Source organism: Vitis riparia, chromosome 1, assembly GCF_004353265.1.
Source record: "Vitis riparia cultivar Riparia Gloire de Montpellier isolate 1030 chromosome 1, EGFV_Vit.rip_1.0, whole genome shotgun sequence".
In the NCBI taxonomy this organism is placed as follows: domain Eukaryota; kingdom Viridiplantae; phylum Streptophyta; class Magnoliopsida; order Vitales; family Vitaceae; genus Vitis; species Vitis riparia.
The window spans coordinates 14,825,538-14,837,923 of NC_048431.1; positions in this window are offsets into that span (position 1 = coordinate 14,825,538).

Sequence of the window (12,386 nt, forward strand, 5' to 3'; positions counted from 1 at the left end):
CAATTACAAAGACATACCAAGCCATAGAGAAATCATGAAGAAGAAGACCACCTCAAAGAGAAGTGATTTTCAAGACCCAAGCTTCATAAGATCTCTTTGTAAGGTTGTTGGTGCACTAGGTTTTTTCATGCACTACATTCTTTACTTATGTACCAAAATCATCCAAGAATTAATTCATTTTAAATCCTTTTAAAATTGGATGATTTCATGTTTTCAATTAAAACCTTGTGTCAAATATTTTTCAAACTTGTTTTAAAGGTTTTAAGTTGAAAAAGTTGGGTGTTGAGCCAAAAATGGCTCAATCGGTTGAACCGGATGAACAGTAACCGGTTGACCCCCAACTCAACCGGTTGAGGGGTATGAACAGTAACCGGTCGACCGTTTGAAAAATGCAAAAAATTTCTCTTTCTTTCAGAACGGTTGTTCAACCGGTCAAGGTTGAACCTCGTCCGGTCAAGGTCCGGTCGAGGCCCAACGGTCACCTGCCAAGCATTAAATGCTAACGGCTAGTCAACCGGTCGAACCCCAAACGGCTAGTTTGGCTTTTTTTTTCTTCTATAAAAAGGCTTCAATCTTCATTGTTTCAAGAGCTTAACTTTCTTAAACCTTTCTTGAATATATTTAAGCCTTTGAAGAAGTGTTTTGAGTGCACCATTGTTCCAAAACTTGCATATCATTAGTGCACCATTCAATCCTAGTTTCTTGTATCATTTGAGCTTAAAGCTTTTGTACTAGGATTTTGTGAGATCTTTATTTGTATATTCTTGAGAGGAAGTTTTCCAAGAGTGTGGTATCTCTTTAGAAGTGTAAAGGGTGCTTGGAGCCAAAAGTCCAAGAGGGTGGATTAGAACCATAATCCAATTGTATTGTTTGAATGCTTGGTTTGGAAGCCTTGAATTAGTGGAACCTCAAGCTTGGGATTGAAGCTAGAGGAGAGTGGATGTAGGCCGGGTTGCGCCGAACCACTATAAATCTTGTGTTTGCACTCTCTCTTCCCTTACTCTTTTAAATTATATGCAATTGTGTTTATTTTGTTTATTATATATTTGCATATAATTGTCTCTTATTTTTACATAGTTTAAATTTGGGAAAAAGAGACCATTACCCTATTTACCCCCCCCCCCCTTATAGGGTGATTACCATAGTTTGGATTAGCCTCAAATTCCTAACAATTATGAATCATGATTTTACTCTTTCTCTTATACATACAATCATATTTTCTGGATTTTCAAAATAAGTAAATAAATTTGAAATTAAGTGAGATATAATTAATAATTTAAATTATTTAATAAATTTATAATTTTTAAGAATAATTTAGAATTCAAAAAACTAATGTAATTAATTTCAAATTAAATGAAACCATTTTAGAATATTCTATTCATAATAAAAGTAGTAGATGTGTGCATGTAATAGAAAACTTGACTCATCTACATATTAAAAAATTAAACTCTATTTGTTTTTAAATTGATTTTAATTAAAATATTTTAAAAAATTATTATTTTTAAATTACTATTATTATTATTATTTATTTTAATAAAAAAATCAATCATACTTTTATGGAGATGTTAATATCCATATTTTTATAACATATGCTATATAATTTTTTTTTTTATGAAAAAACATATTTATGATTTATTTTAGTGTTACTATTCATATTTTACTAAAAAAAACTATTATTTTTAATTTATTTGTAATTACAAAACTATTTTCATATTTAATAAGACTATAATTATATTTAATTTGTTAGACATAGGTTTGGTTAATCTTGTGTTTCATCATAACACAATAAGTTTGGATCTAAAGATCATATATAAATATGATCGACAAAAAGATATCGTTGAAACCATCAAGAAAAAGATATACAAAGTAAAAAAAAGATAAAGTAAAATTAGGAAAAGGTTTATCAAGTTTATCATTAAGATATTTTACGTAAGATGATGAACATTCAATGAAAATTGCATGTTCTTATTAAAAGACCAAAACATTCATCTATAAGTTCTACATTAGTTTTATTAAGGAATCATGAAAATTATAAATCATGAATTATGTCAGAACGTCGATATAAAAACAACTGACCAAAATATAAAGTGTTGCCATTGATGACATTGAGAAGGTTAAATACAACATTGTAATACAAAGAATGAAAGATCTATTGATTAAAACATTGAAGAAAATATAATCATGTTTACATGAGGGTAAGAATATTGATATAAATATATTGCACTATTTTTTTCCTTCATTTGGGCTTTGTCTTCATGGGTTTTATTAGTAAGGTTTCCAACAAGACAATCATAATAATCAAATTATTTTAAGAATAATGTTCTTTTGCCTTTTGTATAGTTTTTCCCATTGGGTTTTTTCTAATAAGGTTTTTAGAGGTATTGGGCTTAATTGGTGTCCAACCCACAGGTCCACCCCTGTTCTTGGAGGTACTAGGCTTAATTGGTGGCTAACCCACAGGGTCGATACCCCCCTTAGAACCAAAGCCTTTGTTGAAAAGGTAACTAGAATCACACGATCTAGATAGATCTCCCTAGACACGATGGTTCTCAAAACCAAGTCGGTAAGCCTCTAACCAAAAAAGAATAGCATCACCTCACCAAATCAAATCTTCTCAGGGCAATAGAGCTTGCTCAAGAGATAACCAACATGGGTCACCTATTGGGGTAGGATGCCTAAAAAATCAAAGCTCGGATCACCCGGGGCCCCCTACTAGTTGATTCAGGGAGGCTGAACATATGTGGTCCCGCCCACACCTTGACTCATGCGGTATAGACACCAAGGGCTACAACAAGACTGATTCAAGGAATAAGGGGTAGCGACAAGACTAGTATGAGGAATAAGGGGCTACAATAAGATTGATACAAGAAGTAGGTCCCAAAGCAAAACTCTAATCGGTCTTGTTAGCAGTAAATACTAAAAGGGTCAGCCATGCATCGCTTGACATGGGTTTCATCCACTCAACCATGGACACCATGCAACCTTTGATGTTTACCCTCTAACACACCACTCCTCCAAGAGAAAGCTGACGTACTCGACCAATTGGGTGATGACTTGAAAGCCATATAAAAGGAGAAGAAGGATAAGGGAAAAGGCAGGTTTTGTCTAAGGCATAAAAACAAAGACATGTATCAGAAGAGAAGGTTACACTTAGAGGTAGTCTAGTGCCCTGAATAGTCATCGTATCCAAAAAGGTTGTGCAGCAATAGTTTTAACAAGACATATTCTTATAATCATCAAAAGCAAAGTATTATAAAATATGAGAATTTGTTATATCTCTTCCGAACTTTCAATAAAAGGGGAAAACTTGCTAGTGAAAATATATTTTATTTTTCTTTGAGCATTCCAATTTATTACTTTCTTGTTTATTCTTCTATTTTTTTTACAACATAACTAAAATTATATTAATTAAATTCACAATGCTTTTACATAATCAAAATAAAAATAAAAAATTATTTTTTAAAACACTTATTCATATAAGTTTTTGGTTTTTTATTTTTTAAAACTATTTTTAAAAACAAATTCCTAAGCACCCTTATTTTTATAGAATACCAAGAACTGTTTTTTGTTAACTTAAATTTTTTTTTTTTAAACGAGTACAAAAAAACATGGCGAAAAGAGCCCTTACTTAGTTTACTTGTTTTGAATCTCAAATCTCATTTAGTCTCTTTTTTCATACATAGTGAAAGTGATGTCCATGATCCCACATTGACATTTATTTTTTTAAGTAAATATTTGATAGTTTTTTATGTTTCTATAAGACATTTAATGCAGATGTTTAACAAATAATTATTATCAATAAAGGCAAATATTTATGAAAATTAATGATAATATATATTAATTAAAGTTAATGATAGTAAATATATCAATGATTTAATAAAAGTAAGTTGATTTTATCAAGTAATCTTAATAGTTAAAATTAAAATTAAAAAATAAATTTTAAACTAATAATTTAATTTAAAATTAAGTTATTAAATAATGAGTATTAAATTTTTATCAAACCTCAGAATTTTTTCTTACTATCATGTAAGTTTGAAAAAGATGCAGGGAGGATAGACTGCAAGGGGAATGAAAGCGGGGGTGGGGCAGGTTAGAGGGGAAGGGAGGGATGAAGAGGAAGGAGAGTGACCCAATGGTGAGAATGGGGTATAGTGAGTGTGCATAGGGTCTTTGAATTTATTTGGCATTTTCTTGTCACATGGTGGGGCTGATATGACTTCTTCATTATCTTACCCTATATCCACTTTTCATTTAACATTATGTGCATGTACACACACCACCTACGTGGCTACGACTACGAGGCAGCACAACAGCAACAAAAAGAAGGTACAGTAGAGCCTAGGCCGTTAGGGCCTCATGTGGCGCGGAAGCTTACCAATCCACCTTGGGTATCAGAAAAATGAGGCATAGAGGGGGGAAAATAAATATATAAATTATTTATTAATGTATCTGGCAGCATTAATTTGTTTGGATCCCTCCTTCATCCGGCCTGGTCGGAGTTGGACAGACATGCGTGCTCCCACTTACTTAATTACTTCTTCATATCAGTAATATTTAAGAAGTTAAAAAAAAAAACCAAATATAAATTGTTAATCTAATTTTCACAAGAATTCAGCAAATGATGGAAACAAAATTTTGTTTTTTCAAATTCAGTCAATGATATGTTAAATTAAATTAAAATTTTATTAAAGAGAAAAATATTTAACCCCCAATAAATTGTTAATATAATTTGAGTCCAATATTATCTCGCTTTATAACGAAAGGTTTTTAACCGTATAAATATTATTCATTCTATAATTAAATAACTCTTATAATTTTAGAATGTATTATATATATAAAAAGGGGTTAATAAGAAAATATCTTACCATTCCTAAGTGACTAAATAATATAATAAATTTGATATGAAAATCATCTTATCAACACCATGTGTATTGGTAAATAATATGATAATTTATTTTTTTATTTTAATTAAATTATGAATCTAATATTAAGTCGGGCTCTAAAATACTTTTCATGTATGAAGTGTAACAAATAAAATAATGAAAATCAACACTATAAAACACTTTAGAGTTTAGACCGTGGGTTTGACAATAAATTTATTTTATTTTTCCTCACATGTTGTACATGCTGAACAACAAAAGCCATTTTAAGAACTCGTAGCCTTGAAGTAATAAAGTCAACCCGTGAGTCTATCGTACTAATGTCTTTCTTTCTTTTTATTTTTATTTTTTGTGGTAGCTGGGGGATATGTGGCACGTGATTGCAATTTGCAAGTTACAACCCGTGACTCCTACCCCATTGGCGATTCACCCCTTGGAGCCCATACGAGTTTCATCATTATACATTATTTTATTTATTGTCCCTATCACCCTCTTTGTTTATCTTGGCTTAGACAGGGAAAAACCACTTTTTCTAATTTTTAGGAAGCCTCTATATTTATTTAAATTTTTTTTTTTTTTTTATAAATTTAGCCTTTTGAGTTTGATGTGAAAAATAATGTTTTTATTTTTTATTTTTAATAATGTGAGGTGCTATAACTACGAGCACCAGATAAATTTAAAGTGTCATCGATTATAATTTTCAAATCAGGAACCTTTGAATCGTTAATATGAAAAATAACTTAATATTAGACATAAAACATTTTAAAAATTTTTTTTCCCAATTTTAGTTTCTCAAATATTAAGTTCAAAAAATAGATCCAAATTAATATTTTCAATTTCCTTTTTAAGGAAGTGAAAACCATTTTCTTAAAATTGAAAACAAGGAAGAAAATAAAATCATAAAACTCACAATATAAAATAACAAATATTACAAATATAATATGAATAAAATGTTACTTACTATATATTTGAAATAAAATATTATTTTAAAATATTAAAAACTAATTCATTTTAATATATTAATTATAAGTATATTAAAATATTTTACTACAATATTTAAAATAAAATATATAACAAAAATAATAAATAGATGTAATATAATAATAAAGTTCACATATAAAATATATTATTTATTTTGTTATTATTTTCAATAACTAAAGCCGTAGTGAAATTGATATGTTGACATCTTATAAAATTAATATTTACAAAAAAAAAAAAACGTTTTTAAAAAAATATGCTAACAAAATAGTGTTTTGAAAAACATAAAACATGGGCATGGACTCATCCATGGTGGATGCATTTTAGAGAGGGGCTGGGTCGGGGTGAGATGGCAAGTTGGCATTATGGGGTTGATCGAGGGAAGAGAAGGACATTATGTGGACAAAAGTCAACATGCAATCAGGGGGAGGAATGAGGATCAATCAAAACCAGTTGCTTCATTTAAAAGCGAAGAAAGATGCAAACACAAGGAGAAGGAAAACTTGAATCCTACACTTCCTATTGCTTTAAATGTGAAGCAAGCCACTTCATTTTTCCACTCCGTTCCTCTCGACTTGTTCTTGGCAGTTTTGCAAACACGAGGAGAAATGGAGGGTTAAAGGTTGGCGGTGGCCCTGGTGGGTGAATATGGAAAATGGGACTCATTATTCGCTACTGGGTTAATTGGGCCGATGGATCGAGTGGGTGACAGGGGGCGAGTGTGCATAGGTTTTGCTAATGTTCACTTTAGACTAGTGCTATGGACTCTATCTCCATGGCCCACTTCTCTCTCTCTCTCTCTCGGTCTCCAATATCATTAGAATAATATTTATTTTTCCTGCCATGCCCGAATCATAAACGCAAGCTGATCTCTAATGATTAAAAGGAAAATACATGAGAAAAAGAACACACGAAGAATAATTAAAAAGAGGAGGGATGTCAATTCCTGTGAATTATTTAGGGCCCCACGAAAATATTATATGTAGGGCCCGCCGCTATAATTAGGATTAATTTTTTTTGAGTGCTACTACTGGATGTAAATACACTTAATTATTATTGGTGTCAAATTTGTAAATTAACATTCTTACAAATTTATTTTTTTAGAGATTTCAAATAAAAATATTTTAAATAGAAATTATTAATAATCCTTTAAAAATTAAAATTTATATATAAAATATATTGAAACTTGAGATGATTTAATGTATTTACTATTTACTCAAAACCTAAAACACCCTCGATAAAATTTAACCACTGTAACTTTGAGTTGCAAGTCCATTTCATAGGTGAGACACCAGTTCCCTCTTCTCTCGATAATTTTTATATACAATCCAGAGTTTGAACATAGTATCAAAACCCGTATATATTTCATTGGGCCGAGTTGAGCCTATGTCATCTGCTTTTAAGAAATTTGTGGACCTTGCAAGCCCAGACTGGCCCAAGTGGTAACTTGGGCTTATTTGGAAACTGCTTTGAAAAATGATTTTTTTTTTTATAGAAAACAATTTTCTAATAACTTATTCCAAAAGTAGAGTGTTTTTTTTCATTTTTACTTTATTTTTGGTTGTTTAAAAGAATAATCATACAATAAAAAAATTAAAAATAAAACTCTACAACTAAAAGTTATTTTTAATAAGTATTTAAAAATACAAAAATCAAATTAAAACATTCCAAATTCTGAAATAGAATTTTATTTTAAAAACATTGAAAAAAACATTTTTGAAAAGTGTTTCTAAAAACATTTCTAAGCAAATCTTTAAGTTCCTGACCATGATTGTTTCTCCTTCAAAAGCTTGGAAAGGTGGCGAGAAAGAAGATAAAAAATAAAAAATAATTTCAAGCCTAATATCTTTTCTTTTTTACGTTTTCTAATGTTATTCCTGTTTCACAATAAAAACAAATAAAAAAATTTTAAAATGTAAAATTATTGAAATAATTTTTATTATGTTCCATACTTTTTATATTTTCTGCTTTTGCTAACAATTTTAATAATCAAAATAGAACCTTAGAAAATTGAAAACGAATCAAATAATTAAAGACTTGGGTGTATATATAGCATTATTTTTGGTCTTTATCTGCCAAACGACAACTCACAAGATGCTTGAAACCGCCTAGGAATGATTAAAGCTTTGATAACTAACTAATTTGAGTCAAACTATATACTCTCATGATATATAAACAATAAAATTTATGCGATCATTCAATTTAACTTGAATTGATACTAAGATCTTAATAATGATATTAATATTCACTTTGAGCTTAATTTCATAGCAAAAAGAGGGAAAAAAATGGAAAGGGAAATTAGGATAGAGTCCTTACAAATGGTATAACATATTTGAATTTATTATTTATAATAAAATTCAAATTTCCCATTTTTATTTATTCTATTATGTGCATTATATCTTATGAGTATTATGACTTGACATATTTTGTATTGTAAATGACTTAAATTCATTAGGAGTTACACAAAAAATTCAAGTCATGAGATATTTGTAAATAGATTTGTTTATAATGTAGGGAAAACCTAAATTAATTCTTTCCTTCTATACCCAGGACCAATTAGGGTGCATGCAACTTTTTTAGGGCTTCTAGATCCTAGCAAAGAAAGTTTAGTATTTTACTTGATTTTTGAATGTTCCTAGATCAATTCTAGTTTACAAAGATGTGCCCAAAACAAAATGAATCTCGTAAACATAATAACCTTCCACTAGATTGCTTCTTTCTAGATCCTAATATGGATGGGTGGAATCCTCAAAGAGTGTTGTTGGCTAGGGTTCTCATTTCTCTAGAGAATGGAAGATTATGACAAAAGTTTGAAACCTTTAACCCTAAAGGGGTTTATATAGACTTCACATGGGCTTAAGTGATTTGACCTCATCTTAGGCTTGGGCACTCAAACTAGCTTACTTGGATCTTAATTGATTAATTAATCATTTTGAGTTCTAATCGATCAATTAGCCTAGTTTAGAAAGATCAATCACAAGCTCTTATGCAACCTTATGTATTTACCAAAATAAATTTATACGAACAAGTGGATAAAGATACAACCAAACCTCATAAATTATGTCACCATGGAAACTGAGCTTAATTAAAACTACTAGGATCCATAGGAAAATATTGGCCTCTTTAGAATTTAATGTTAAAGTTGACTTAACATCTTACTACAGAAAGTCAACTACACTTCAATATCTTATGTATATTACAATGAGATATAAGAGCTTGAATCTGCGACCTATAATCCATTGCATACAGACTCATTATGAATTCACATTCATATCAACTTCTCAAGATTACTTCTCCAATCATTGAGTTATAGATGTTTCTATTATATGATCAATTGACATACTCTAAATCATAAAGAATATATATCAAATTCTACTAAATAAATTACTGGACTATAGATTTTATTATTACATGTCCTTAGGATCACCTAAGGGTACACATTGTCTTAATCCATGAGATATCATGGTGCCTTTATGGTACCTTTCTGATCGATAACCTAACCCTCTGACTTAGGCTCAAGTTTTCAAAGATATGTTTTTCCAAATAAGGAGTCACCTTTAGGGTTTTATTCTTTATTTTGTTTTCCCTTTTAAAAAATAAAATAAAATAATTACAACATTTAAAATAAAAAAAAAATCATTTTTTCACTTAAAAACAAGTCTTATCATCAAGTGGAGACACACGTGAAAAATGCGGGTCCATACTTTTGTTCAAATGTATTTTGTGCTAGGTTCTAATTTCAATTTCAACTCCTTAAAAAGGGGTCCCAAAATAATATTAAAGTCTCAACTTTCTTTGGTCAATTTTGAAACCAATTCTTTATCCTTATTTATCTAGCTTAATCTAAGCTCCTTGAGTGTAAAAACTAATTAATTATAAAACCTACAATGCTTAACAAAAATCACATATTGGTATGTATAATCAAAATGAGACCTAAAAAAAAAGTGAAGGTTTTTTACCTAAAGGTTTCTTTGAGATTTCCATAGTAGGCCAGGTCAACCTCATCATTCATGGAATGCACATCTTCCAATTGCTCATCAATTGGATGTTTCCACATAATGAGTAGTTGAGTGATGGGTTTGGAATAGGGAAGCAATCTACCAAATTTCTTCTTCACGTGTAGGATATGTCTTTGAAACCCTTAAAGGTCACTGTCGGAAGGTCTATGTATTAACCCCACGTGGTAGAGAAGTTTCAATCATGTGTGCTTTTTGATGTATCCTAACCTAAGAAGGTAAAAATTGTTTTCCAAGGCCATGTTTCCCATTCAGTAAGGTTCTGGTAGATTATAACTCATGATGGCATGAGACTTGTGGATCTCCCTTGCACTTCTTTATCATCAGTCACTCAGGATACTCGACTATTGATAAGAATCTAACACTAAGTTGCTTCTAAATCTCCTCTTTCACTTATAAACTCCATTGAGGATTCAACCGCCTTAAATTCAGCTTAATTGATTTGACATGAGGCAAAAGTGGTTAGTGATGCTAAACTATGGAGGGATCAAGGTCTGACATGTCCTTATAAGACCATACAAAAACATTTAAGTATGATATAAGCAACTGAATGTGCTTATCTCCCTCATATGTAAACAAGGAACTCTCTAGGCTGATTTGTTATGCCAAGGTAAAAATTTTTAACATCCCTTGGAATAGGTGGAACTCCATGATATGTGGGCTCGAATCAAAATTAGAAGAGTCCTAATCATGATGCTTAGACTCATCATCTATATCAAACACATGTGATGTGGGTGAATAGGATGCGCATAAAGAAACATCGTCACAAGATTCAGACACATATTGAAAAATAGTCATATCAGTAGATGTAAAAGTGGGCACATGTCACTAAGTATAGAAGTGGTCTGGAGATGAAATTGGAATGTATCTCACTAGAAGTAAGCATATTGCTCATTTGTTAAAATGGTTGGACATGGTTGGACATGGAAATTGTGAAGCCTTGTTCTACACTAGTCATTATAGGAAAGTCCCTCTTAGCATCTTATGGGGTAACAATGTATTTATAGAAGTGCAATTGGTGCATTATAATACTTACTCACAAACTTGATATAACTTACATCATGAACAAATTAAGTTAATACTAACAACAATTAACCTTTTCACACTAGCAAGTGGTAATACAAGTGCTTAGGTACTTGAAAGGCTTAATTACTCAAGGGTTGCATATCAAACCAAGTCAAAGATTGGAATTAACTTGTTATTTGGATGCAAACTTATATTGTTGGATTGATGATAGGATGCCTATAGTAGGTTACTGTGTTTACTTCAATGATTCTTTAGTGTCTTGGTCTTCTAAAAAGCAACATGTGGTTGCTAGATCAAGTATTGAATTAGAGAATAGAGCCCTTGTGCAAGTTCCTATTGAATTGGCTAGGATATAGTCTCATCTTCAAGAACTAGATGTTGATTTACCTTTTTGCTTAATCATTTGGTGTGATAATCAAAGTGCAAGTTTCTCTAATTGTTAACCCAATTCATTATGCCTAGACAAAAACACATTGAGTTTAGACATCTATTTTGTGAGAGATAAAGTATTGGAAAAAACTTGGAAATTCGTTATCTTCCTTCTTGTGACCAAATAGTTGATGGATTAATCAAAGTTTGGCCTCAACATGTTTTTATTTTCTCACAAGCAAACTTGGTGTGGTTACAACATCCTCGAGTTTGAAGGGGGATGTTAGAATATAAGCATAAGGAGGGTGCTCATTATTTTCTTTGGCCTAGCTCTATCATGGGGTCACACAGTGCAGGACCTTGGCAACAAATTCTACAGGTGTGGAAATAGTTTGGCTTTTTACTATACTATCTCCATTGTCTTTTTAGAATTTTTAGATGTTGGGTTGATTTTACTATAATCAATTTCCGGGAAAAATGCTCATACACCCCTTAAACTTTTAACTATCGGTCAAAAGACCCCCTTAACTTTTTTATTGGCCAATTTACTCCTTAAACTATTCATAACTGCCAAATTAATACTTTAGTTAGTCACACGTTAAAACACTAACGGAATAAACACATGCCACTCACGTGGCTTTTAAATACAAACTGAAAAACACCCAAACATCCAAAACCCAACGGAAGAGAAGAGAACCAGTCCAGGTCCGGCAGAGAGAGAGAAAGAGAGAGACTGCACGCCGTTCATAGCCACTGCCAAGCTTCTCTCCGCCGTCTCGCCGCCCTTGTCCCGACGGCTCCTTGGTGGTTCCATCGCACTGTTCAATCTGGGTATGTCTTTTTTTTTTTTTTTCTTCTTACGTCTTGCTATTTAAATTTTCTAAGAACTTTTATTTTTATTTTTAATCTCCATGTGCGAATTTTTATTGTAGAAATTCTTGTTTTGGTTTAATTTCTGGGTTGGGTCTCTATGAAATTCTTGGTTTTTTACTTTCTCCATGTGCCTTTCACCAACTGTTGCATTTGAGTATGCCATAGAGCTGTTTGATTAAATGCCTGAGAGAGATATGGCTACTGCTAAGGGGGTTTGGTTGCTTGGTTATCCAATTTTCCAAAT